Below are 26316 nucleotides of genomic sequence, written 5' to 3'. Positions count from 1 at the left end.
GGTGTGTCATTAGAATTGAAATAAAACCTCAATTCTTTAATTACATCTTCTAGGACCTCCTTATCTTCCAATAGGCATTCGTTTAATCTCCACTGGTTTGGTCTGGACTGTCTTAAATCTTTTAACTCATATACCAGGAAGATCGGGGCATGGTCCGACCATGTAATTGATCCAATTTTGGTCGACTGTACAGAGTGTAATTGGGCATGTGGAATGAGGAAAAGATCTATCCGGGAGTATATTTTATGTGGAGCAGAGTAGAACGTGTAGTCTCTTTCTTTATTGTGTAGCAACCTCCATATATCAATCAGTTGACTTTTATACAGAGTTTGCATAATATGATTTCTCACACTGAAAGATGTGGATGACTTTCCCAATGAGGTGTCCTCTTTAGGATCTAAGGGAATATTCAAGTCCCCTCCCATAATCAAATGTCCTTCTGTGAATTCTAATAGGCGTTTAATTGTTTTGTCTAGGAAGGTTCCTTGATGTTCATTTGGAGCATATACTGTGGCGAATGTTACCCCTATTCCTCCTATTTTACCCTTCACGAATAGATATCTCCCTTTCGGATCTCTCATGGAGTCTACATATGTCCATTGGATTCTCCCTGCTATCAGAATAGACACCCCCCTTGACTTTACCTCTTGATTTGTCGCATGATATGTTATTGGGTATTTCCTATTCTTTAAAATCTGAGTTTTATCTTCTCTGAAATGTGTTTCCTGTATATACGCAACGTCAATACCTAATCGTTGTAGGTCATGCAGGAGGATCCTCCTTTTTTCACTTCCTGTCCCATAACCAAAACAGGAAGTGAGAAAAAATCCCTGAAAATTAAGGGAATACCCCCCCCCCCCCCAGGTCACCAGAACTAGCGTCCCCAGATTTCCCCTCTATTACTTTTCTGGGGACAACCCAAAATGTAGGATTTTCACCAGTAGGGACCATGCTCTGTGCTTTATGGGTTGACTTCCTCCGAGCCTGTCCCTGAAGAAATTGTGTGATGACGTCGCGCCTGGGTACCTGGAAGTAAACAAAGCCGCGATTGCGGCTGAAAGCATGAGATCGGTGATTGTTTTTTTTTTACAATCTCATGCTTTCCAGCCTGGAGGAGAGATGTGGAGTCTTATTGACCCTGCATCTCTCCATAAAGAGGACCTGTCACAGTATATTCCTATTACAAGGGATTTTTACAATTGTAATGCCCCGTACACACCATCACTTTATGTGAAGAAAAAAAACGACATTTTCTGTGAAGTAAAAAATGACGTTTTTGAAGCTTCAATTTTCAAAGACGAAGTTGCCTACACACCATCATTTTTCTAACAATGTTCTAGCAAAGCGAGGTTACGTTCCACCACGTTTTTCCATTGAAGCTCGCTTCATAAGTAGCTTCTGGGCATGCGCGGGTGAAAAAACGTTGTTTTAAACAACGTTTTTGCTACACACGGTCAATTTCTGTGAAGTAAAAGTTGACGTTTTGAAAAACGACACATAAAATTGAAGCATGCTTCAATTTTTTTCGGTCGTATTTTAGAAGACATAAAACAACGTTTTCCCCCGCACACGGTCAATTAAAGTGACGTTTTTGAAAACGTCATTTTTTTTCATCACATAAAGTTATGGTGTGTACGCGGCATTAGATTGTGGGAACGGCCAGAAATGAATCGAAATCCACCCGGGTCCTGCTGAACCACCCAAAGTTCCACATCAATGGCCAGCTTTAGAGTCATAACCCCCCCATGGTGACAGGTTCTCTGTAGGTTTACCTGGAGTGACACATACAGCAGGTCACATCAGATAAGAGTAACACTGAACATTCTATGACTCTCTGCCCTGGATAATGGGAAGGCTGAATTATCCCGGTGATAATGTGACATCCTAATTCTTCACTAATCACACCACTAGACTGCCGGTGAAAGTGTAATTACATAACAAGATGGACATGCTGATAAAGACATCGTTCTCCTACAAGCGTCACTGGTGAATAATGTGAAGAGTGATGTCATAATCCGGACAGGACAGTGGAATCTACCTGTAATTACATCATATGTATGACATCACTGTGACATCATGACTTTAAGGCGACAAAGACTGAACAACTGCAACATTCTAGGTATAAAGACAATCGCTGAAGACTGATAAATAAGAATAATGTTTGTATGTGACACTGGCTTTTTTTTGGGCTACCTGACCTACATACACTGACCTACCTGACATACACTGACCTACCTGACCTACATACACTGACCTACCTGACATACACTGACCTATGACCTACCTGACATACACTGACCTATGACCTACCTGACATACACTGACCTACCTGACATACACTGACCTATGACCTACCTGACATACACTGACCTATGACCTACCTGACATACACTGACCTACCTGACATACACTGACCTATGACCTACCTGATATACACTGACCTACATACACCGACCTATGACCTACCTGACATACACTGACCTATGACCTACCTGACATACACTGACCTACCTGACATACACTGACCTATGACCTACCTGACATACACTGACCTATGACCTACCTGACATACACTGACCTACCTGACATACACTGACCTATGACCTACCTGACATACACTGACCTACATACACCGACCTATGACCTACCTGACATACACTGACCTATGACCTACCTGACATACACTGACCTACCTGACATACACTGACCTATGACCTACCTGACATACACTGACCTATGACCTACCTGACATACACTGACCTACCTGACATACACTGACCTAGGACCTACCTGACATACACTGACCTACCTGACATACACTGACCTACATACACTGACCTACCTGACATACACCGACCTATGACCTACCTGACATACACTGACCTACCTGACATACACTGACCTATGACCTACCTGACATACACTGACCTACCTACACTGACCTACCTGACATACACTGACCTACATACACTGATCTACCTGCACTGACAGTAGCTACCTACATACACTGACCTACCTGACATACACTGACCTACCTACACTGACATACACTGACCTACCTACACTGACATACACTGACCTATCTACACTGACCTACCTGACATACACTGACCTATCTACACTGACCTACGTGACATACACTGACCTATCTACACTGACCTACCTGACATACACTGACCTATCTACACTGACCTACCTGACATACACTGACCTACATACACTGACCTACCTACACTGACCTACCTGACATACACTGACCTATCTACACTGACATACACTGACCTACATACACTGACCTATCTACACTGACCTACCTGACATACACTGACCTATCTACACTGACCTACATACACTGATCTACCTGCACTGACGGTAGCTACCTACCTACACTGACCTACCTGACATACACTGACCTACCTGACATACCTGACCTACCTGACATACACTGACCTACCTGACATACACTGACCTACATACACTGATCTACCTGCACCGACGGTAGCTACCTACCTACACTGACCTACCTGACATACACTGACATACACTGACATTTACATACACATTATTACACTGTCTGACGGTTCTGACCTATCTCAGCTCAGCGGTGTCACAGCAGCAGGCAGTCATTCTGTCAGAGAGCCGAGGAGCCTGGCTGGAGGAGAGGAGAACCAAGGAGCATTGAGGAGAGGAGAGCCACCCGCGGCCCGCCCGAGCACCGAGCAGGGATGTGGCGCCGGTGTAATTCCCGCCTTCTGGAGCCAGTGCAGTGCCTATGATGGACTTTACACATTTCCGCGGTCGCGGCATTGAACAAGTGGGACATCCATCACATTAGTGGCTTAAGCCACGGCTAGCCACCCCCTCCCGACTCCCCTGGCTGAAATCATTTTACAGATACAGACCCCAAAGACCCTAACCACCGTCGCCCCATAACAGGCCTGAATGTCTTCTCCAAGGTAATGGAGAAAGAAGTTGTACAACAGCTACAACATCACTTAGACACCCACAAATTACTCGATCCATTACAGTCCGGTTTCCGTCCGGGTCACGGGACAGAAACAGCACTGCTCAAAATATGGGATGACGCTCCGAGGCCGCAGACGAAGGAGAATCTTGTCTTCTAGTACTGCTGGACCTAAGCGCGGCTTTTGATACTGTAGACCACGAATTATTGCTGACTCGGCTAGTTGAAGTAGCCGGAGTTGCGGAATGTGATTTATCTTGGTTCTCCTCCTTCTTGGAAAACCGATCACAAATAGTGAAACTTGGTCCTTTCACTTCTGAAAAACGCACAGTGTCATGCGGAGTCCCCCAGGGATCCCCTTTGTCGCCTGTTCTTTTCAATATCTATCTCCGCCCTCTTTTTGAAATCATCACCAACCAGAAGTTACTTTACCACTCTTATGCAGATGACACACAACTATATTTCCGCATCTGCAACAAAAAGGATCATCATCTCGGACTAGAGAAATGCCTTTCTTTGATAGAAAAGTGGATGACGGAGAGTTACCTTAAACTCAATGGGGTAGATTCAGAGAGCAATTGCGTCTGCGTAACCATAGTTACGCAGCGCAATTGCTTACTTGCGCCGGCGTATCGAATGCTCCTGATTCAGGAACCTCGATACGCCGACTGCAGCCTAAGATATGCGTGGCATAAGGCTCTTATGCCGTCATATCTTAGGCTGCATTCTTACGCAGGCCGCTAGGTGGCGTTCCCGTAGTGGTCAGCGTAGAGTATGCAAATTGCATACTCACGCCGATTCACAACCATACGCGCGCCCTGCGTACGCAGTTTACGTCGTTTGCGTACGTCGGTTTTTGCGTAAGGCTGCCCATGCTATTAGCAGGGGCAGCCAATTCTACGTATACCCGTCGTTCCCGCGTCGCGAAATTTGAAAATTACGTTGTTTACGTAAGTGAATCGTGAATGGTGCTGGACGCCATTCACGTTCACTTTGAAGCAAATGACGTCCTTGCGACGTCATTTACCGCAATGCACGTCGGGAAAGTTTCCCGACGGAGCATGCGCACTACGCTCGGTGCGGGAACGCGCCTAATTTAAATGATCCACGCCCCCTACGGGATCATTTAAATTACGCACGATTACGCCAGGCATTTTTCAGGAGCGCCCACGCAATTTACGGAGCTACTGCTCCGTGAATTGAGCGTAGCGCAGGTAATTTACGGAGGCGCAGCGGCAAAACGGTGCGCTGCACCCCCGTAAAAAAATGCGCAAATGTACCTGAATCTACCCCAATGGCTCAAAAACAGAACTTCTCCTGATTCAAGGCCAATCGGAAGATTCATCCCGCAACAATATGGACGCCCCCCACCCATTCTGGGTCAATCACCCCTAGCACCAAAGTCAAAAGTCTCTGAGTCGTGGTGGGAACAATTATCAACTCCAGACTCGACTACGCAAATGCCCTCTACCTCCCAAAATACCAAATCTCTTGTCTGCAAGTCGTTCAAAATACGGCCGCTCGACTAGTGACTGGGAAAAAAACATGAGAATCAATCTCATCTTCACTGAGATCCCTTCATTGGTTGCCCGTAAAAGACAGAATCACTTTCAAAGCTCTCTGGGCCATATTCCCGTAGATTTCCGGCGGGCATCGCGTAAGCCATTTACACTACGCCGCCCCAACCTACAGGAGCAAGTGCTGTATTCCCCAAACACTTGCTCCGTAGTTTGGGGCGGCGTAGTGTAATTGGCCCGGCGTATCCCCGCGTAACTCCAAGGGGGCGGCTTGTATTTAAATTAAGCGCGCCCCCGATTCAAACAAACTGCGCATGCGCCGGGCTTAAAATAGCCCAGTGCGCATGCTCCAGTTCTCGGCGGAAAACGTCAATGACGCCGACGTGTGCGTCATTGACGTAAAGTCGTATTCAAGAACGACTTAGGGAAACGACGTACCCGACAGGAAAAGACGACGCGGACCCGACGCCATACTTAACATGGCCTACGTGGGACTGGCGTAAGGTTACCCATCATATAGCAGGGGTAACCTTACGCTTACGCAAACGACGTTAGCGACGGTTACGCGACGCGAATTCGTTCGGGAATCGGCGTATCAGGCTCATTTGCATAAACAAATGAGACCTGAAGGTAAACGCCACCTAGCGGCCGGCGGAGTAATTACATTTAAGATCCGACAGTGTAAGTGACTTACACATGTCGGATCTTAAGCGTATCTATGCGAAAATGATTCTAGGAATCACTCGCATAGATACGCGGGCCAAAAAAGAGAGATACGATGGAGTATCCTGAGATACTCCATCGTAACTATACTCAGAATATGGCCCTCTGTCTAATACATAAGTGTATTCTGGGAAACGCCCCCCAATATTTATGCGAGAAACTAAAAGCCCACAACACCAATCGCGTTCTCCGATCCACCAACCAAAATCTACTCCAGATACCCAAAGCCAGATACAAGTCCAAAGGAGAGCGAAGATTTGCAGTCCAAGAACCTAGACTATGGAACGCTCCCAAACAGCATCCGATTGGAGGAGAACCACCTGGCCTTCAGGAGAAAGATCAAGACCCATCTCTTCTGAGGGCCCAGGGAATGGATACCAAGCGCCCAGAGGCGATTCAGTTCACATGTGTTGCGCTATATAAGTTTCTCACTCAGATAGCTGGAAATCCATTCTCTGCAATCCACCATCATTGGAGAAATGTTATCAGTACAAACAAACTTGGCAAGGAGGATATTTCCTGCCATTAAATGTACAAATTACTCATTCAGAAAAAAATGACCACATAGTATAATTTACTACACTTCCTTTATTTGTTGTCACTCCGAGACTAGAATTTGTTTGAACTTGGTTGCAGAAAATAATGGTAATACAATGATGAGACGGTCCATGGATGGGGCAGATAGTGATACAATGATAAGACGGTCCATGGAGGGGGCAGATAGTGATACAATGATAAGACGGTCCATGGAGGGGCAGATAGTGATACAATGATAAGACGGTCCATGGAGGGGCAGATAGTGATACAATGATGAGACGGTCCATGGAGGGGGCAGATAGTGATACAATAATAAGACAGTCCATGGAAGGGGCAGATAGTGATACAATGATAAGACAGTCCATGGAGGGGGCAGATAGTGATACAATAATAAGACAGTCCATGGAAGGGGCAGATAGTGATACAATAATAAGACAGTCCATGGAAGGGGCAGATAGTGATACAATAATAAGACAGTCCATGGAAGGGGCAGATAGTGATACAATGATAAGACAGTCCATGGATGGGGCAGATAGTGATATAATGATAAGACAGTCCATGGAGGGGGCAGATAGTGATACAATGATAAGACAGTCCATGGAGGGGGCAGATAGTGATATAATGATAAGACGGTCCATGGAGGGGCAGATAGTGATACAATGATAAGACGGTCCATGGAGGGGGCAGATAGTGATACAATGATAAGACGGTCCATGGAAGGGGCAGATAGTGATACAATGATAAGACAGTCCATGGATGGGGCAGATAGTGATATAATAATAAGACAGTCCATGAAAGGGGGCAGATAGTGATACAATGATAAGACAATCCATGGAGGGGGCAGATAGTGATACAATGATAAGACGGTCCATGGAAGGGGCAGATAGTGATACAATGATAAGACGGTCCATGGAGGGGGTAGATAGTGATACAATGATAAGACAGTCCATGGAGGGGCAGATAGTGATATAATGATAAGACAGTCCATGGAGGGGCAGATAGTGATACAATGATAAGACAGTCCATGGAGGGGCAGATAGTGATATAATGATAAGACAGTCCATGGAGGGGGCAGATAATGATATAATGATAAGACAGTCCATGGAGGGGCAGATAGTGATACAATGATAAGACAGTCCATGGAGGGGGCAGATAGTGATACAATGATAAGACAGTCCATAGAAGGGGCAGATAGTGATACAATGATAAGACAGTCCATGGAGGGGGCAGATAGTGATACAATGATAAGACAGTCCATAGAAGGGGCAGATAGTGATACAATGATAAGACAGTCCATGGATGGGGCAGATAGTGATACAATGATAAGACGGTCCATGGAGGGGGCAGATAGTGATATAATGATAAGACAGTCCATGGAGGGGGCAGATAGTGATACGATACGATAAGACAGTCCATGGAGGGGTAGATAGTGATACGATACGATAAGACAGTCCATGGAGGGGCAGATAGTAATACAGTGATAAGACGGTCCATGGAGGGGCAGATAGTGATATAATGATAAGACAGTCCATGGAGGGGCAGATAGTGATATAATGATAAGACAGTCCATGGAGGGGGCAGATAGTGATACAATGATAAGACAGTCCATGGAGGGGCAGATAGTGATACAATGATAAGACAGTCCATGGAGGGGGCAGATAGTGATATAATAATAAGACAGTCCATGGAGGGGGCAGATAGTGATATAATAATAAGACAGTCCATGGAGGGGGCAGATAGTGATATAATGATAAGACAGTCCATGGAGGGGGCAGATAGTGATACAATGATAAGACAGTCCATGGAGGGGCAGATAGTGATACAATGATAAGACAGTCCATGGAGGGGCAGATAGTGATATAATAATGACAGTCCATGGAGGGGCAGATAGTTATATAATGATAAGACAGTCCATGGAGGGGGCAGATAGTGATATAATGATAAGACAGTCCATGGAGGGGGCAGATAGTGATATAATAATAAGACAGTCCATGGAGGGGGCAGATAGTGATATAATAATAAGACAGTCCATGGAGGGGGCAGATAGTGATATAATGATAAGACAGTCCATGGAGGGGGCAGATAGTGATACAATGATAAGACAGTCCATGGAGGGGCGGATAGTGATATGATGATAAGACGGTCCATGGAGGGGCAGATAGTGATATAATGATAAGACGGTCCATGGAGGGGCAGATAGTGATATAATGATAAGACAGTCCATGGAGGGGGCAGATAGTGATACAATGATATGACAGTCCATGGAAGGGGCAGATAGTGATACAATAATAAGACAGTCCATGAAAGGGGCAGATAGTGATACAATGATAAGACAGTCCATGGAGGGGCAGATAGTGATATAATGATAAGACAGTCCATTGATGGGGCAGATAGTGATACAATGATAAGACAGTCCATGGATGGGGCAGATAGTGATACAATAATAAGACAGTCCATGGAGGGGGCAGATAGTGATATGATGATAAGACAGTCCATGGGGGGGCAGATAGTGATACAATGATATGACAGTCCATGGAAGGGGCAGATAGTGATATAATAATAAGACAGTCCATGGAGGGGCAGATAGTGATACAATGATAAGACAGTCCATGGAGGGGGCAGATAGTGATATAATAATAAGACAGTCCATGGAGGGGCAGATAGTGATACAATGATAAGACAGTCCATGGAGGGGCAGATAGTGATATAATGATAAGACAGTCCATGGAGGGGGAAGATAGTGATACAATGATAAGACAGTCCATGGAGGGGGCAGATAGTGATACAATGATAAGACAGTCCATGGAGGGGGCAGATAGTGATATAATGATAAGACAGTCCATGGAGGGGGCAGATAGTGATCAGTATAATGATAATACAGTCCATGGAGGGGCAGATAGTGATATAATGATAAAACAGTCCATGGAGGGGCAGATAATGATACAATGATAAGACAGTCCATAGAAGGGGCAGATAGTGATACAATGATAAGACAGTCCATGGATGGGGCAGATAGTGATACAATAATAAGACAGTCCATGGAGGGGCAGATAGTGATACAATAATAAGACAGTCCATAGAAGGGGCAGATAGTGATACAATGATAAGACGGTCCATGGAGGGGCAGATAGTGATACAATAATAAGACAGTCCATGGAAGGGGCAGATAGTGATACAATGATAAGACAGTCCATGGAGGGGCAGATAGTGATACAATGATATGACAGTCCATGGAGGGGCAGATAGTGATATAATAATAAGACAGTCCATAGAAGGGGCAGATAGTGATACAATAATAAGACAGTCCATGGAGGGGCAGATAGTGATACAATAATAAGACAGTCCATGGAAGGGGCAGATAGTGATACAATGATAAGACAGTCCATGGAGGGGCAGATAGTGATACAATGATATGACAGTCCATGGAGGGGCAGATAGTGATACAATGATAAGACAGTCCATGGAAGGGGCAGATAGTGATATAATGATAAGACAGTCCATAGAAGGGGCAGATAGTGATATAATAATAAGACAGTCCATAGAAGGGGCAGATAGTGATACAATAATAAGACAGTCCATGGAGGGGCAGATAGTGATACAATAATAAGACAGTCCATGGAAGGGGCAGATAGTGATATAATGATAACATGTTAAATAGAATGAAACAATTGTGAAATAATGGAATAAAATAGAGCGATGAAATCAGAGAACAGGAACACGGGGCTTTTTATAAAATTTGATAACATGAGTCAATGTGAAGGAAATCACAGCAGTAACATTGTGTAGGTGTTGGTTATTATATCCTGTATTCTGTATATGTATTCATGGCCTTATTCTGCTGTCTTTCTGGAAAAACTCGTTCTTGTAATTGGTGTGTCCCGTGTTGACTGTTTACACCAGATAATTATCGTTCCTTCTGGAAATTACAGAGCGTCAGCACAGAACACCTACATCCTCTTCCCGTATATCCCTTGGAGATGATGTCTGTAGAGGTGTATATAGAGATGTACATGCAGTATACAGTGCCTACCAGTTTCTGAGATCTTCACTTATCTGAACAGAGATGATTGACTTTCCTGCTGTCGGACCTTTCTGCTGTGCAGGTATTCCCCAGATTTACATTCATCTTCAGTTAGCTTCAGGCCAGAGGATACTGGGATTTTTCTGGAGGCAGAGCCTGCAGGTGGTGTCTAGGGGCGGCCAAATCGGCCCAGATCCTGTTTGAAACTCATCAAATCCAAAATTAGTGGTAAATCCCTTCAATAGGAGGGATCTTGTTAGTAAATTCTGACCATTTCTAGGGTATTCTGTAAAAAAAAGTGTTTTTTTAACTACTTACGGACCGCCCGCCGCAGGAATACGTTGCTACTTTGAAGAGGAATGCCGTTGTTATGGCAGCAGCTAGCTACCCTCTTCTTCAGCGGGCGGTCCTCTTTCAGTGGTCTCTGCTGGTGGCTACGCCGCAAGATCACTTTTATCGGCGGCGGGAGAGGGGCCTCCCACCGCTTTCCGGTGCCATCCGCCGCTTACCGGAGCCTTCGGGAGAGGTGGAGGCAATCAGGCCTGTTCCCTGCCTGGGTATGGAGATAAGTGAGGTGAGGATGGCTCCCACCCGTCTCCATTTCATTGCAGGGCGGAAGCGACGTCAAATCTCAGAAAGAGGCTCGGGGCTTAAGTGGGTGGCATTTAAGGGGCACCGGGCGTAATAAAACAGTATCATTTTTATGGGCAGTCAAAGTGACCGCACACACTGGCAGCATATATTTGGCTGTGGAATTATTTTTCTTTCATTCATAATTACCTTAGCTTAAATGCACTCTAATCTGATTCATTTCAGTTTTTAAAAAAGGCTTTTTTTTTAGCAGTGACAATTTTTTTACCAAATGTTAATAGAGTCACTTCGACTAGCAGATAGAAATTTTCCAGTAGTTTGCTGAGGCTATCTGTCTATTTCTAGCTCTTGTTTAAAATTAGGGGACTGCAGACAACACAGCAGTGTAACATTGATCAACAGCAGCGGGACATTTTTAATGAGAAAGATTGGGCCAAAATGTACTAGAGAAAAGGTAAAGGCAGATGTTATACTCCTGAAATTATAGACTGCAGATAATGCAAGGCTAAGCCCAAATGTACTAGAGACAAAGGCCCAGATTCACAAAGGACTTACGCCGACGTATCTCGAGATCCGCCGCGTAACTCTATCTATGCGCCGTCGTAGCTATGCGCCGTGCCCACAATCTGAGATACGCCTGAAAATAGACTTCATCCGACCAACGTAACTTTCCTACGCCGGCGCATCGTGGGCGCATATTGCACTGCGTCCCGAGCCCACCCAGTTGTCTGACAATAGTGGGTCCTAACACCCGTCACCTGATTAGCTGAAAGGACAGGCAATCCTATTGTACGCCTAGGAGGAGACACATGGCCGACCAGAGGGGTGGTTGTTTGCCGCCCCCCACCAAAAAAAAAAACACCAGCCGCCACTGGATGCAACACTTCTCACTGCCTGTTATATGCTCTCTAAAGAGCGATCCAAATGCAGATCGCACTTCAGAGAGCATCACACATGTGAATTTAACAGAGGCGAGTATCTGTCAGCATTCCAGACCACAAATAAACAACTGTAACTTTAAATGACAATTGAGGTGGAATTTAAAAACAGGGGTAAGATATGTGGCAGATATTAGGACTGGATTGTGGTGTATGTGGGTTACATAATCCATCATCCCCATGCTGAAGCATTGTGTAGTAATGAGTCAGCAGCCATCCAACGCAGCAGCAGCAGAATTCTGATGAGTCAACCTTCCATTCATCGTTTGTTGGTTGGAACAGAAACGCTGTTGACATCAGGTGACACGCATTTTGTTTTTCGGCATCACGCGATAAACACAACACCGTTCATATAAAAGTCTGAATGAAGATGCAGTTGGGTTTTTTCAGATGGATCAGACAAGGAGTGGGAACGACCAACCAGAGACATTATCTGATTCGACCAGTGACAGGACGGTCAGGTACATGCCCCACAGGGTGAGCATGCAATTTATTCTCTGAATAGGAAACCTTTTACTGTTTCTTCTTAAAGTAAACTTTGAGATTTGTTGAGCAGATTTATACTCTGTAGGGAACTTCGAAACTTCTTTGCAAATGATGTTGTTCTATAGATACAGTGGGGATCGAAAGTTTGGGCACCCCAGGTAAAAATGTGTATTAATGTGCATAACGAAGCCAAGGAAAGATGGAAAAATCTCCAAAAGGCATCAAATTACAGATTAGACATTCTTATAATATGTCTAAAAAAGTTAGATTTTATTTCCATCATTTACACTTTCAAAATTACAGAAAACAAAAAAATGGCATCTGCAAAAGTTTGGGCACCCTGCAGAGTTAATATCTTGTACTGCCCCCTTTGGCGAGTATCGCAGCTTGTAAACGCTTTTTGTAGCCAGCCAAGAGTCTTTCAATTCTTGTTTGAGGGATCTTTGCCCATTCTTCCTTACAAAAGTCTTCCAGTTCTTTGAGATTTCTGGGCTGTCTGTCACGCACTGCTCTTTTAAGGTCTCTCCATAGATTTTCAATTATGTTGAGGTCAGGAAATTGTGAAGGCCATGGCAAAACCTTCAGTTTACGCCTCTTGATGTAATCCCCCGTGGATTTTGAGGTGTGTTTAGGATCATTATCCATTTGTAGAAGCCATCCTCTCTTTAACTTCAGCTTTTTCACAGATGGCATCAAGTTACCATCCAAAATTTGCTGAAATTTTATTGAATCCATTTTTCCTTCTATTCTATTCCCTGTGCCACTGGCTGCAATACAACCCCAAAGCATGATTGATCCACCCCCATGCTTCACAGTTGGACAGAGGTTCTTTTCATTAAATTCTGTGCCCTTTCTTCTCTAAACGTACCTTTGCTCATTCCGGCTCTATTTTAACCTCATCGGTCCACAGAACTTGTTTCCAAAATGCATCAGGCTTGTCTATATGTTCATTTGTAAAGTTCAAACACTGATTTTTGTGGTGAGGACGTAGAAGAGGTTTTCTTCTGATGACTCTTCCATGAAGACCATATTTGTACAAGTATCTCTTTATAGTGGAATAGTGTACCACAACTCCAGTGTCTGCCAGATCTTTCTGGAGGGATCGTGCCGTCTGATATTTTCCTTGGTCTTCCAGATCTTTGCTTTAACTTCCACTGTTCCTGATGACTGCCATTTCTAAATTACATTCCGAACAGAGGATATTGACATCTGAAAAAGTTTTGCTATCTTCTTATAGCCTTCTCCAGCTTTGTGAGCGTCAACTATTTTCACTTTCAGTTTCCTAGACAACTGCTTAGAAGAACCCATGGTGCTGATTGTTGGGGCAAGGTCAGATGAGTCTGGGCATTTAAAACCTTTGAGATTGACATCACCTGTTCTTCCCAGATGATGATTGAGACCAATCCATGACACTGGCAGCTCTCAGCTTTGCAAAGGGGGCAGTGCATGCTATAAATTCTGCAGGGTGTCCAAACTTTTGCAGACGCCATATTGTTTTGTTTTCTGTAATTTTGAAAGTGTAAATGATGGAATTAAAATCTAACTTTGTTTGACGTATTATAAGAATGTCTAATCTGTAATTTGATGCCTTTTGGAGATTTTTCCATCTTTCCTTGGCTTCGTTATGCACATTAATACAATTTTTTTCCTGTCGTGCCCAAACTTTCGATCCCCACTGTATGTGAGATGTTGTGTTAGAATGCTTTCCTCCTGTGTGACCTTGGATGGTCATGGGTGGCCACGTCTGCAAAAGGTTGGACCCTTCAATTTCTTAGTGGATTTCTTGCTCTCTGATTGCGGCATCCTGAAAGTTTAGGCATAGTCAGTAGCTGCAAAAAGACTGTTGACATAGGATGACACATATTCTGTTTGAGCCCAAAACACATGTATATATAAATGTCTGAAGGACAAGTGCAAGGAGAAGGGTTTTCCTAATGGGTTACATGGGGGGGGGGGGTGCTCTGGAACTCTGGAGTGCTTCAAGCATGTGACCCAGTTTGCCCTGGTTCAAGGCCTCTGATTTGATGGAGGTACTCTTATATGATGGAAGGACTCTATCATGGAAACACTCTGATGTGACAGGGACCTCTGGTGTATAGGGGGTATCTGATGTAAAGGGGGACGCTGACATGATTGGCAGAACCTTTGAAATGATGGGTGGCCTCTAATTTGAAGGGGGTCTCGGACATGATTTGGGGACCACTGAAGTGATGAGGAGGCGTCTGAGATAATGAGTAGACCTCTGGTGCGAAGGGTGGACTCTGACACAAAAGGGAACCTCTGATGTGAAGGGGAATTCTGAGGTGATGGGAGACCCTCTGATGTGAAGGGGGACCTCTGATATGAACAGGGTTTCTGATGTGATGAAAGGACCTCTGATGTGATAGGGAGACCTCTGATGTGATGGGGGCCTCTGATGTATTGGGGGACCTCTGATGTGAAGGGAGGACCTCTGGTGTGATGGAGGACCTCTGATGTGATGGGGGGCCTCTGATGTGATGGGGAGACCTCTGATGTGATGGGGGACCTCTGATGTGATGGGGGACCTCTGATGTGATGGAGGACCTCTGATGTGATGGGGTAACCTCTGATGTGATGGGGAGACCTCTGATGTGATGGGGGACCTCTGATGTGAAGGGAGGACCTCTAATGTGATGGGGGACCTCTGATGTGATGGGGAAACCTCTGATGTGATGGGGAGACCTCTGATGTGATGGGGGACCTCTGATGTGAAGGGAGGACCTCTGATGTGATGGTGAAACCTCTGATGTGATGGGGAGACCTCTGATGTGATGGGGGCCTCTGATGTGATGGGGAAACCTCTGATGTGATGGGGAGACCTCTGATGTGATGGGGGACCTCTGATGTGATGGGGGCCTCTGGTGTAATGGGGGACCTCTGGTGTGAATGGGAAGACCTTTGATGTAAAGGGTTATGTGAAGCCCTGTACAGACACCCGGGATTCCCGGTGGTATAAAGTCCGCCGGAATTTCAACGGGAAACCTGCATGAGTGCCAAGCAAAGCAAGATACCTCCAAAAAGGGGGCAGAGATGAACCTATTTCAGACTGTTCGAAAGAATCCCATTAGGTTGGATTGTCAGATTAAATAAGCAGCATAGCCAAAGCTCTTTTGACCATACTTCTCCTGTGGGTCACAGGGGGGCACTTAGTTCTGCACACTTGTGACCCAGATTCAGCTGATATCATAGAGCTGGTCCAGGCTCTGTAGGGATCCCAACAATAATGTTGAGATCCACCCAGATGCCTGACCAGCAGCTGGCTCGGCCTCATTCTGCAAAAATGTTATATGATATTAATATACTAATGGTCAGATGTATGATTAAATTATGTTGTTGAACTTCATAACTAGCTTGGATGTGGTGTCAATGGGGCACTTGGTTCTCAGGGTTTCTCTACATGATGATTAAATATAATGGATTGAGCTGGAATAAGATGAGGTTTTATGATGGGGCGATAGAATTAAATATGTTTTGTAATGTGGCTGCACCTGGGTCTGTACTGAGTCACAGGTAGACTTTATAACGATTTTAATGGTATATCTTGATCGTGGTATCATATGGGACCCTGTGATCTCACAGTTGCTCTTTATGGGCATTAAATGAGCAAAATGATGGTATAATGGGTTTAGCTGGAGGTATGATGGGGTTTTTATAGTGGAGTGCTAGAATTATATGGTGCTGCCATGGGTCCACAGTGGGGTCCTGTTGGACTGTTTAATAGGATACATTGGAGGGGGCTTACAAGGCTCTAAGATCTCCCAATTATACTTTCAATGGGGTTAAATAAACAATTTGGATACTTTTGGATATGGTGTCACTTGTGGTTTTGTTATGTTATAATTTATCTGCATGGTGGTTAAATGAGCAATATGGTCATATGATGGGTTTGGAGCTATATATGGTTCTGCCATGGGTCCACAGTGGGGCTCAGTTTCACTACAAAATAACATACCTTAAATGTAATGTCATATGATGGGATTTATTGGTGGAGTGCTAGGATTATATGGTGCTGCCATGGGTCTGCAATGGTGCCCAGTTTGAATATTAAATAAGATACGTTGGAGGGGGTGTCTTATCGGGCTCTAGTATCTCCCAATAATACTTTCAGGGGTTTAAATTAACAATTTGGTGGACTTTTGTTGTAACATGGCTTTATTTTACTGTTTCGGGGTACATGTTGTGACACAGTTGAGCTTCATAAAGAAATACCTTGAATATGGTGTCATATGTGGCTTTGATGCTATAATTGTTCTGTAAAGTAGTTAAACAAGCAATATGGTCATTTGATGGATCTGGTGCTATATAGACCCATGGTACAGCCATGGGTCCATGGTGGGGCTCAGTTTTACTACACCTTGTGATCTCAAAGTTGCTCTTTTTGGTGGTATGATGGGATTTATATTTATATTTTTTATATGGTGGAGTGCTAGAATTATATGGTGCTGCCATGGGTCCGCAATGGGGCCCAGTTGGACTATTTAATAGGATACATTGGAGGAGGTGTCTTTATAAGGCTTTAGGATCTCCCAATTATACTTTCAGGGGTGGTAACAACTCTTTAATAGTATACATTGAAGGAGTGTCATGTAGGACTCTGGGATCTCACGATTACACTTTATAGGGGTTAAATTAACAATCTGGTAGTATAATAGGTCCATTGGGAGTTATGATGGATTTTTTTGAGTCGGAAGCTAGAAATTGTTACTGTTGGAACGTGTACTGTCATGGTTATGTTTTTTTGCATAATGATGAACCGTGAATGTGGTGTCACATGCTGCTTTGTAATGCTATAATTTCTCTGTATGGTGCAATAAAAATTAGCAATATAGTGATATGATGGGTGTAGAGCTATGATGGAATTTTATGGTGATGTACCAGAATTGTGTTTTGTTGTAAATTAGCAATATAGTGTTATAGTGTTGCTATGGGTCCATGTTGGGGCACAGTTGGTGTAATCCTATAACAGCTACAATATATTACCAAAAGTATTGGGACACCTGCCTTTACACCAGTGCTTCTCAAATAGTGGGGCGCGCCCCCCAGGGGGGGCCCGAGGCTCCATAAAGGGGGGCTCGTTCCGGACCGCGGCGATCGCGCCATTTAGTATCCGCTTCTGTCCCCAGCCTCCTCCGCTAGTTAGAGGAGCGGACGGCGGGAGGCGGGACATTTTTGAACTGGGGGACGGGACCAGAGAGGTAGCAGCCTGTCATGTTGGACGGCAGGTGATTGGCTGCTAGGAGGCGGTCCTAGCAGCCAATCACCAGTTCGCCCAAAAGTCTCCCTGCCCCGCCCAGTGCTGCTGCGGCTTCACTTGACGAATGTCCCACCTCCTGCTCTCCGCGCTGAAAAGTTACAGGTAGGAGTGGAGAGGGAGGAAGGGAGGAAAAATATATGGAAATGTTAGGGACGAGGAGTGGGGGCTGTGCTGTGGGGGGAAAAGGGGTTTTATGTGATGGGGGAAACTGTGTGCAGGATATGTGATGGGGTCATGTAAAGGGGGCAATACTTTGTGGGGGGGTATGTGATGGGGTCATGTAAAGGGGGCAATACTGTGTGGGGGGATATGTGATGGGGCAATACTGTGTGGGGGGGATATGTGATGGGGCAATACTGTGTGGGGGGATATGTGAAGAAGGGCAATACTGTATGTGGGGGGATATGTGAAGAAGGGCAATACTGTGTGTGGGGGGATATGTGAAGAAGGGCAATACTGTGTGGGGGGGGATATGTGAAGAAGGGCAATACTGTGTGGGGGGATATGTGGATACTGTGTTATGCAGAGGTGTACTTATAACAATTTTATAGACAAATGATACTATTTACAGTCGCGCGAAATTTTTTCTTCTTCCTAGGGGGGGGGCATGACAGAAAATAATTGAGTAGCACTGCATTACACACACATGAAATTTAATGACATCCGAGTCTTAGTCTGTAGGGTTCAATATTGGGTTGGGTTTACAGCTTCAAATCTTCTGGGAAGGCCGTCCACAAGGTTTAGGAGTGTGTCTATGGGAATAATTGACCATTCTACCAGAAGAGCATTTGTTAGGTCAGGCAGTGATGAGAAGGCCTGGCTCGCAGTCTCCGCTCTAATTCATTAAATGGCGTTCTATCAGGTTGAGGTCAGGATTCAGTGCAGGCCAGTCAAGTTCCTCCACCCCAAACTCAATTATCCATGTCTTTATGGACCTTGCTTTGTGCACTGGTGGACAGTCATGTTGGAACAGGAAGGGGCCCTCCCCAAACTGTTCCCACAAAGTTGGGAGCATCAAATTGTCCAAAATGTCTTGGTATGCTGATGCATTAAAGCGGGAGTTCACCCAATTAGTTTTTTTTTTCTCTTTTCCCTTTAGATGGATCCTCGTTCGGTCTAGGGGAATCGGCTATTTGTATTAAAATATGAGCAGTACTTACCGTTTACGAGATGCATCTTCTTCCGTCGCTTCCGGGTATGGGTCTTCGGGAGCGGGCGTTCCTTCTTGATTGACAGTCTTCCGAGAGGCTTCCGACGGTCGCATCCATCGCGTCACTAGTAGCCGAAAGAAGCCCAACGTCGGTGCGGCTCTATACTGCGCCTGCGCACCGACGTTCGGCTTCTTTCGGAAAATCGTGACGCGATGGATGAGACCGTCGGAAGCCTCTCGGAAGACTGTCAATCAAGAAGGAACGCCCGCTCCCGAAGACCCATACCGGGAAGCGACGGAGAAGATGCATCTCGTAAACGGGTAAGTACTGCACATATTTTACAACAAATAGCCGATTCCCCTAGTAATAACGAGCAGGAAGCTAAGGGGGAAAAGTGTTCTCTATGGGTGAACCTCCGCTTTAAGGCTGCATTCACACCTGGGCGTAGGGCGTTTTTTTCCGGCGTATTAATGCGTATTCATGCTTATTTGCGCGTTTGCATACAGCGTCGTCCGACGTTTTTGTACTTCGACGTTTTTTATTTTAGCCAATAGGAAAAATGATCATCTTTTCATCACTTGTTGCTATGTTGGTAGATTTTTTTTATCTTCTGCCTGGGTGAAATGTTCTATTGATTAAAGCGACAAAATGCCCGTAGCAAACGCTTGTCGCGCTAGTCGCTTGAATCGAGCGTTTCCATTACTTTCTATGGGAAATAGAAACGCTCAAAAACGCCCAAACCGCCCGATACGCGCTACAAAAAAGGGTCCGGAACTTGTTTTAGCTTCAGGCGTTCGGCGTCAGGCGTTTTGGAGTGGAGATGTGAACCATCTCCATAGGGAATAATGTATTTTTTCCCCTCTAGCGTTTTTGAGCGTCGCGCTTCAGGCGACAAAACGCTCAGGTGTGAATGCAGCCTAAGAGTTCCTTCACTGGAACTAAGAGGCCAAGTCCAACCTCTGAAAAACAACCCCACACCCTAATCCCCCCTCCACCAAATGTCCACAAAGCAAGGTCTATAAAGACATAGATGAGGGAGTTTGGGGTGGAGGGACTTGACTGGCCTCAACCCAATAGAACACCTTTGGGATGAATTCGAGCGGAGACTGTGAGCCAGACCTTCTCGTCCAACATCAGTGCCTGACCTCACAAATGCTCTTCTGGAAGAATGGTCAAACATTCCCATAGACACACTCCTAAACCTTGTGGGCGGCCTTCCCAGAAGAGTTGAAGCTATTATAAATGTAAAGGGCGGGGCCAACTCAATATTGAACTCTACAGACTGGGATGCCATTAAGGTTCATATAAGTGTAAAAGCAGGTGTCCCAATACTTTTGGTAATATAGTATATGTATAATAGTTAAATGACCAGTATGGCGGTATGATAGGCCTCGAACTTTCATGAGGTTTCATGATGAGAAACTGGGGCTATTTTCTGTTGATCCTCTCTTTATGGTGCTGCAATGGGTCTATATTGTGGCATAGTTGGGTTTTTTAATATCTTACCTTGGCTACATATTGTTGCATGTCGCATAGTTAAAAGGGCAAGGCATTCTTCTTTTCTTTTACATTCTTTCTTTTTTTTTTACAATTAAAGGGGTTGTAAAGGTTTGTTTTTTATTTTCTAGCCGCTCTGACTGGGGGTTTAGTCAGCGTGCTTGTCCCCTCCCTTGGGGCTAAATCCCTGTGGGGAGGCAGGGATGTAGTCCCAAGGGAGGGGGCGAGCATGCTGACTAACCCCCAGCCCAAACGGCTTGAATGATGGGGGCAAGCTTACCGAGGAGGAACAGCTCCGTGACCGCGCCCGCGGGACCGGCGGACCCGATCGGGTCACAGGAGCTGAAGAACGGGGAGAGGTGAGTGTAAACACACCTTCCCCGTTCTTCTCTGTGACAATGTCACTGATCGTCTGTTCCCTGTTATAGTGAACGACGATCAGTGACGTCACACGTACAGCCACGCCCCCCTACAGTAAGAAACACACATGAGGTCACACTTAACCCCTACAGCGCCCCTTAGTGGTTAACCCCTTCACTGCCATTGTCATTTTCACAGTAATCAGTGCATTTGTATAGCACTTTTCGCTGTGAAAATGAAGATGGTCCCAAAAAAGTGTTCGATTTGTCCGCCATAATGTCGCAGTCACGAAAAAAATCGCTGATCGCCGCCATTACTAGTAAAAAAAAAATAATTTATAAAAATGCCATAAAACTATCCCCTTTTTTGTAAGCGCTATGGCCCGGATTCACAAAGCACTTGCGCCGACGTATCTCCAGATACGCCGCGTAAGTGCAAATATGCGCCGTGGTATCTATGCGCCGGACTCAGAAACTAAGATACGCCTGAAAATAGGCTTCATCCGACCGACGTAACTTGCCTACGCCGGCGTAGAGTGGGCGCATATTTACGCTGGATGTATTTGGCGCTCCCATTGATTTTCTATTCACATATGCAAATGAGGGAGATACGCCGATTCACGAACGCACGTCCGTCCGACGCAGTGCGCATAAAGTCATACGTCCGGCGTAAAGTTAAGCCCCATTAAGGAGGTGTAACTCAGCAGCATCCATGCAAAGGGCTGCACCAGGGAACACAAGCCGTCGTATTTTACGAAGTTTGCGTAGGATGTGAATATGGCTGGGCGTAGGTTACGTTCACGCCGTAGGCAGTGATCCGGCGTATCTTAGGGAGTAGTTCCGACGGGATTCTGAGCATGCGCACTGGGATGTGTCCACGGGACGGCGCATGCGCCGTTGGTTGTACGTATCTGTCTGGCGCTCGGCCCATCATTTGCATGGGGTCACGCCTCATTTGCATGGCTCACGCCCACTTCCACCTACGCCGGCTTACGCCTTGGAAACCCAGCGCAGATTTGGAAGCACTGGCTTTGTGAATTCAGTGCTTGCCTCTCTGCGCTGCGTCGGCGTAGCGTAAACGAGATACGCTACGGCGGCATAAATGTGCGCCGCTGTATGTGAATCCGGGCCTTTAACTTTTGCGCAAACCTATTAATAAACGCTTATTGTGGGTTTTTTTTTTACCAAAAATAGGTAGAAGAATACGTATCGGCCTAAACTGAGGAAAAAAAATGTTTTTTATATCTTTTTTGGGGGATATTTATTATAGCAAAAAGTTAAAAATATTGTTTTTTTTTTTTTTTAATTGTCGCTCTATTTTTGTTTATAGCGCAAAAAATAAAAACCACAGAGGTGATCAAATACCACCAAAAGAAAGCTCTATTTGTGGGAAAAAAAGGACGTCAATTTTGTTTGGGAGCCACGTCGCACGACCGCGCAATTGTCAGTTAAAGCGACGCAGTGCCGAATCGCAAAAAGGGGCTGGGTCCTTAACCTGCATAATGGTCCGGGGCTTAACCGGTTAAGGTTATTTGAATTTCCGATCTCTAAAGGGTGCAATTGGGAGTATTGTGGCCCAGGCAGTTGCACTGAGAACCTTGTTTCGGGTCAGGAATTGGTCGCGGTTATTCAGGCGAGGGATTTGTTTTCCGTGTCTCCTGGAGCAAAGCCGGACTTTTCCAGCTTCGTCATCTATGTCACCGTGTCATACAAACAGGACTGTTACATGAATCATCTCCCCAGTGATAGCACCCCCTATCTGCTGTTACTGGAACATCTTCATTTCATAATCACACAAATGGGTAACATTACTTTACTTTACTTTTTTTTTATTTTTTTAAGCTTTTGCCTTTATTCATGCACCATTCATTCCAGACTCTACATCATAAGAGCTTACAATCTAATTAGATTCTTGATCCAGGGTGTATTCAAGTGCCTTACCCTATTGGACCATAATCAAAGTGGTTTTAAACGCAGAAGGTGCATTCTATGCATTAACCACTTCAGCTCCGGACCACTTTGCTGGTCAATGACCGGGCCACTTTTTGCGATTCGGCACTGCGTCGCTTTAACTGACAATTGCGCGGATGTGCGACGTGGCTCCCAAATAAAATTGACATCCCGTTTTCCCACAAATAGAGCTTTCTTTTGGTGGTCTTTGATCACCTCTGCGGTTTTTATTTTTTGCGCTATAAACAAAAATAGAGCGTAAATTTTGGGAAAAAAATGCAATATTTTTTACTTTTTGCTATAATAAATATCCCCCAAAAATATATAAAAAAACATTTTTTTTCCTCAGTTTAGGCCGATACGTATTCTTCTATCTATTTTTCGTAAAAGAAAATCACAATAAGCGTTTATTGATTGGTTTGGGCAAAAGTTATAGCGTCTACAAAATAGGGGATAGTTTTATGGCATTTTTATTAATATTTTTTTTTTACTACCGTATTTATCGGGGGATAGCACGCTCCCGCGTATAGCGCGCACCCCTAAAGTTGCCCCGAATTACTGTGGAAAAAAGTTTTTTTGTACTTACAGTTTTGGTGTCTTGCGCGGCGTCCATCGGCGGCCTCGCCGGGGTCCGGCGTCCGTCTGCGGCTTCGGGTGTCCTCTTCGTCGGGTCCGGCGTCCTTCTGCGGCGTCCTCGCGTCCTCCCCGCTCGTTTCCCGCGCCGAGTTTGAATACTGCGCCGACATATACAGAGCGCAGTACACTCATGTATTGTTGGGCAGGCTCGGCTACTCTCGCGCTGAAGTCCTGTACGTCCAGGACGTCAGCGCGAGAGGAGCCGAGACTGCCGGACAATACACGAGTGTACTGCGCTCGGTATATGTCGGCGCAGTATTCAAACTCGGCGCGGGAAAGCGGGTATTGGCGTATACCGCGCACCCACGATTTTGCCCTGATTTTCAGGGCAAAAAAGTGCGCGGTATACGCCGATAAATACGGTAGTTATGGCGGCGATCAGCGATTTTTATCGGTACTGCGACATTATGGCGGACACTTTTGACACATTTTTGGGGCCATTGGCATTTTTATAGCGATCAGTGCTATAAAAATGCACTGATTACTATAAAAATGCCACTGGCAGGGAAGGGGTTAACATTAGGGGGCAGGGAAGGGGTTAAGTATGTTCCCTGGGTGTGTTCTAACTGAAGGGGGGGTGGGACTGACTAGGGGAAATGACAGATCGCTGTTCATACATTATATGAACAGACGATCAGGCATTTCTCCCCCTGACAGGACCGGGAGCTGCTCTGTAACGAGCGATCGCGGGTGCCCGGCGGGACCGTCGGGACCTAGTGGCTGATTCGCGAGGTGACGTAGATCTACGTGACCTCGCGCAGGGGGAGTCGGCGGCTGGTCGGCAATTAGTTAAGAGAAAAAGCCTTTTGTGTGCAGCAGCCCCCCCCCCTTCAGCCCCCTAATACTTACCTCAGCCCCATCTCTATCCAGCGATGTTGCAGGAGTGTCTCAACTCCCTCCTCATTGGCTTAGATTGCAGCGTGGCGCCATTGGCTCCCGCTGCTGTAAATAAAATTCAGTGAGCCAATTAAGAGAGAGAGAGGGGGCGGGGGCTTGCCACGGCTTTGTGTCTGGACACAGGGAGCTGCGGCTGAGCCTGGGTGCCCCCATAACAAGCTGCTGGCCGAGGGGACACTCAGCAGGTGGGAGGGGCCAGGAGAATCAAAGGGGGACCCGAGAAGAGGAGGATCGGGGCTGCTCTGTACAAAACTAACTGCAGAGAGCAGGTAAGTATAACATGTTTGTTATTTTTACCAAAAAAAAAAAATGTTTTGCCTTCTGCTGACAAGTTTTCCTGACACCAAGAGATAAAAAGGAGACTGGGGGGGATCTCCAACACACATCCTGTGATTTACAGCCTCAGCTCTGTTCCTGTGAGCTTTGTGCTGGGAGAAGGGGGGGCGGTCCCTTCCCTTCCAATCAGTTCTCAGAACTCTCCTCACTGAGCTCTGCAATGTGTAATTTCATCTCCCTGCCCCCTGCTTTCTGGAATTTTTATAAATTCTGGACTTTGAGTGGATGTAAAGAAGACTGTAGATAAACCTGCACAACTTATGTAGGAGGATATGCAGCACTGATAGGCACTCAAAGGCGGCACAGATGAGCACTCATAGGTGGCACTGATGGGCACTGATAGGCGACACTGATGGGCACTGAAAGGTTGCACTGATGGGTACTTATGGGTGGCACTGATGGGCACTGATAGGCATGGATGGGCACTAATAGAGACTGATGAGTGGCACTGATTGACACTGATTTATGGCACTGATGGGCATCACTGATTAGGAGGCAATGGCAGGTATTGCTGGTGGGCACTGATTGGCATCATGTGTGGGCAGTGCCGATCCTGACCTCCCTGGGGCCCTAAGCAAAATGACATGTCACATTAAAGTTGAGGTTGAGAAGCGGGGGGCGCTGCCGACAGTAACGTGTCACATTAAAGATTAGTTGAGAAGCGGGGGCAGGGGGTGTTCTGCTGTCGGAAATGACAAGAAGCGGGGGGGTGCTGACTTCTTACCTCTTCTCCCTTGCAGCCAGCGAGTTGAGAAGCGGGGTGAGGGGCCGAAAGCGACTTCTCACCAGGTGGGGCCTCTAGTAATTTGGGGGGCCCTAGGCCCTAAGCGGCTTGCATAGTGAGCCTATAGGGCGGATCGCCCCTGTGTGTGGGCACACATTGCCACCCATGCACACCAAGGATGTTATACCTGGTGGTCATCAGTGGTGGCCATCCCTGGTGGTCCTGGCGGCATCCTGGTGGTCCTGGGTGGGCATCTGCAGGGGGTTGTGCTGATAAACTATCAGCACAGACCCTTCCTGTCAGGAAAGCAGGCGATCGGCTCTCCTCTACTCATGTCTGTCAGACCCGAGAGAGGAAAAGCTGATTAATGGCTCTTCCTGTTTACATCGAGATCAGCCGTGATTGGACACTGCTGATCGCATGATAAAGAGTCTCCGTCAGAGGCTCTTTATCGAGATCGGTGTAGCGGGTGGCAGACTGACACACCACACCACCGATTGCCGTGATGCCGGCCCCCGGGGGGGGTCATGTAGCGGCTTGTTATCCTGATCACGTCATATGATGTCCAGTCAGGATTACACAACCACTTTTCCGCTGTCGTTCAATGGGGACACTGGTTCTGGTGACCTGGGGGTCCCCCAAGGGATTCCCTTAATTTGCAGGGATTTCCCCTCACTTCCTGTTTGACTATGGGACAGGAAGTGAAGGAAAATC

General features: G+C 45.9%; 1 protein-coding gene across 3 annotated transcripts in view; it reads left to right on the top strand.

Annotated features, from left to right (window-relative positions):
* Positions 1–26316, top strand: part of GRAMD1C (GRAM domain containing 1C) — a 101891-nt gene that overhangs the window by 49200 nt on the left and 26375 nt on the right. Inside the window, exon 1 of one of the 3 annotated variants that reach the window (XM_040339125.1) lies at positions 10566–10844. The exons of the other annotated variants lie outside the window; for them this stretch is intronic. The gene's annotated coding sequence lies outside the window, so the exon portion shown is untranslated. Of the gene's footprint in view, positions 1–10565; positions 10845–26316 lie in introns of those variants that run through there. 3 annotated transcript variants of the gene reach the window in all.

This window comes from Rana temporaria, chromosome 2 (genome assembly GCF_905171775.1).
Source record: "Rana temporaria chromosome 2, aRanTem1.1, whole genome shotgun sequence".
Lineage (NCBI taxonomy): Eukaryota > Metazoa > Chordata > Amphibia > Anura > Ranidae > Rana > Rana temporaria.
Note: the sequence above shows the minus strand (reverse complement) of the source record. Positions and strands in the feature narration are given on the sequence as shown.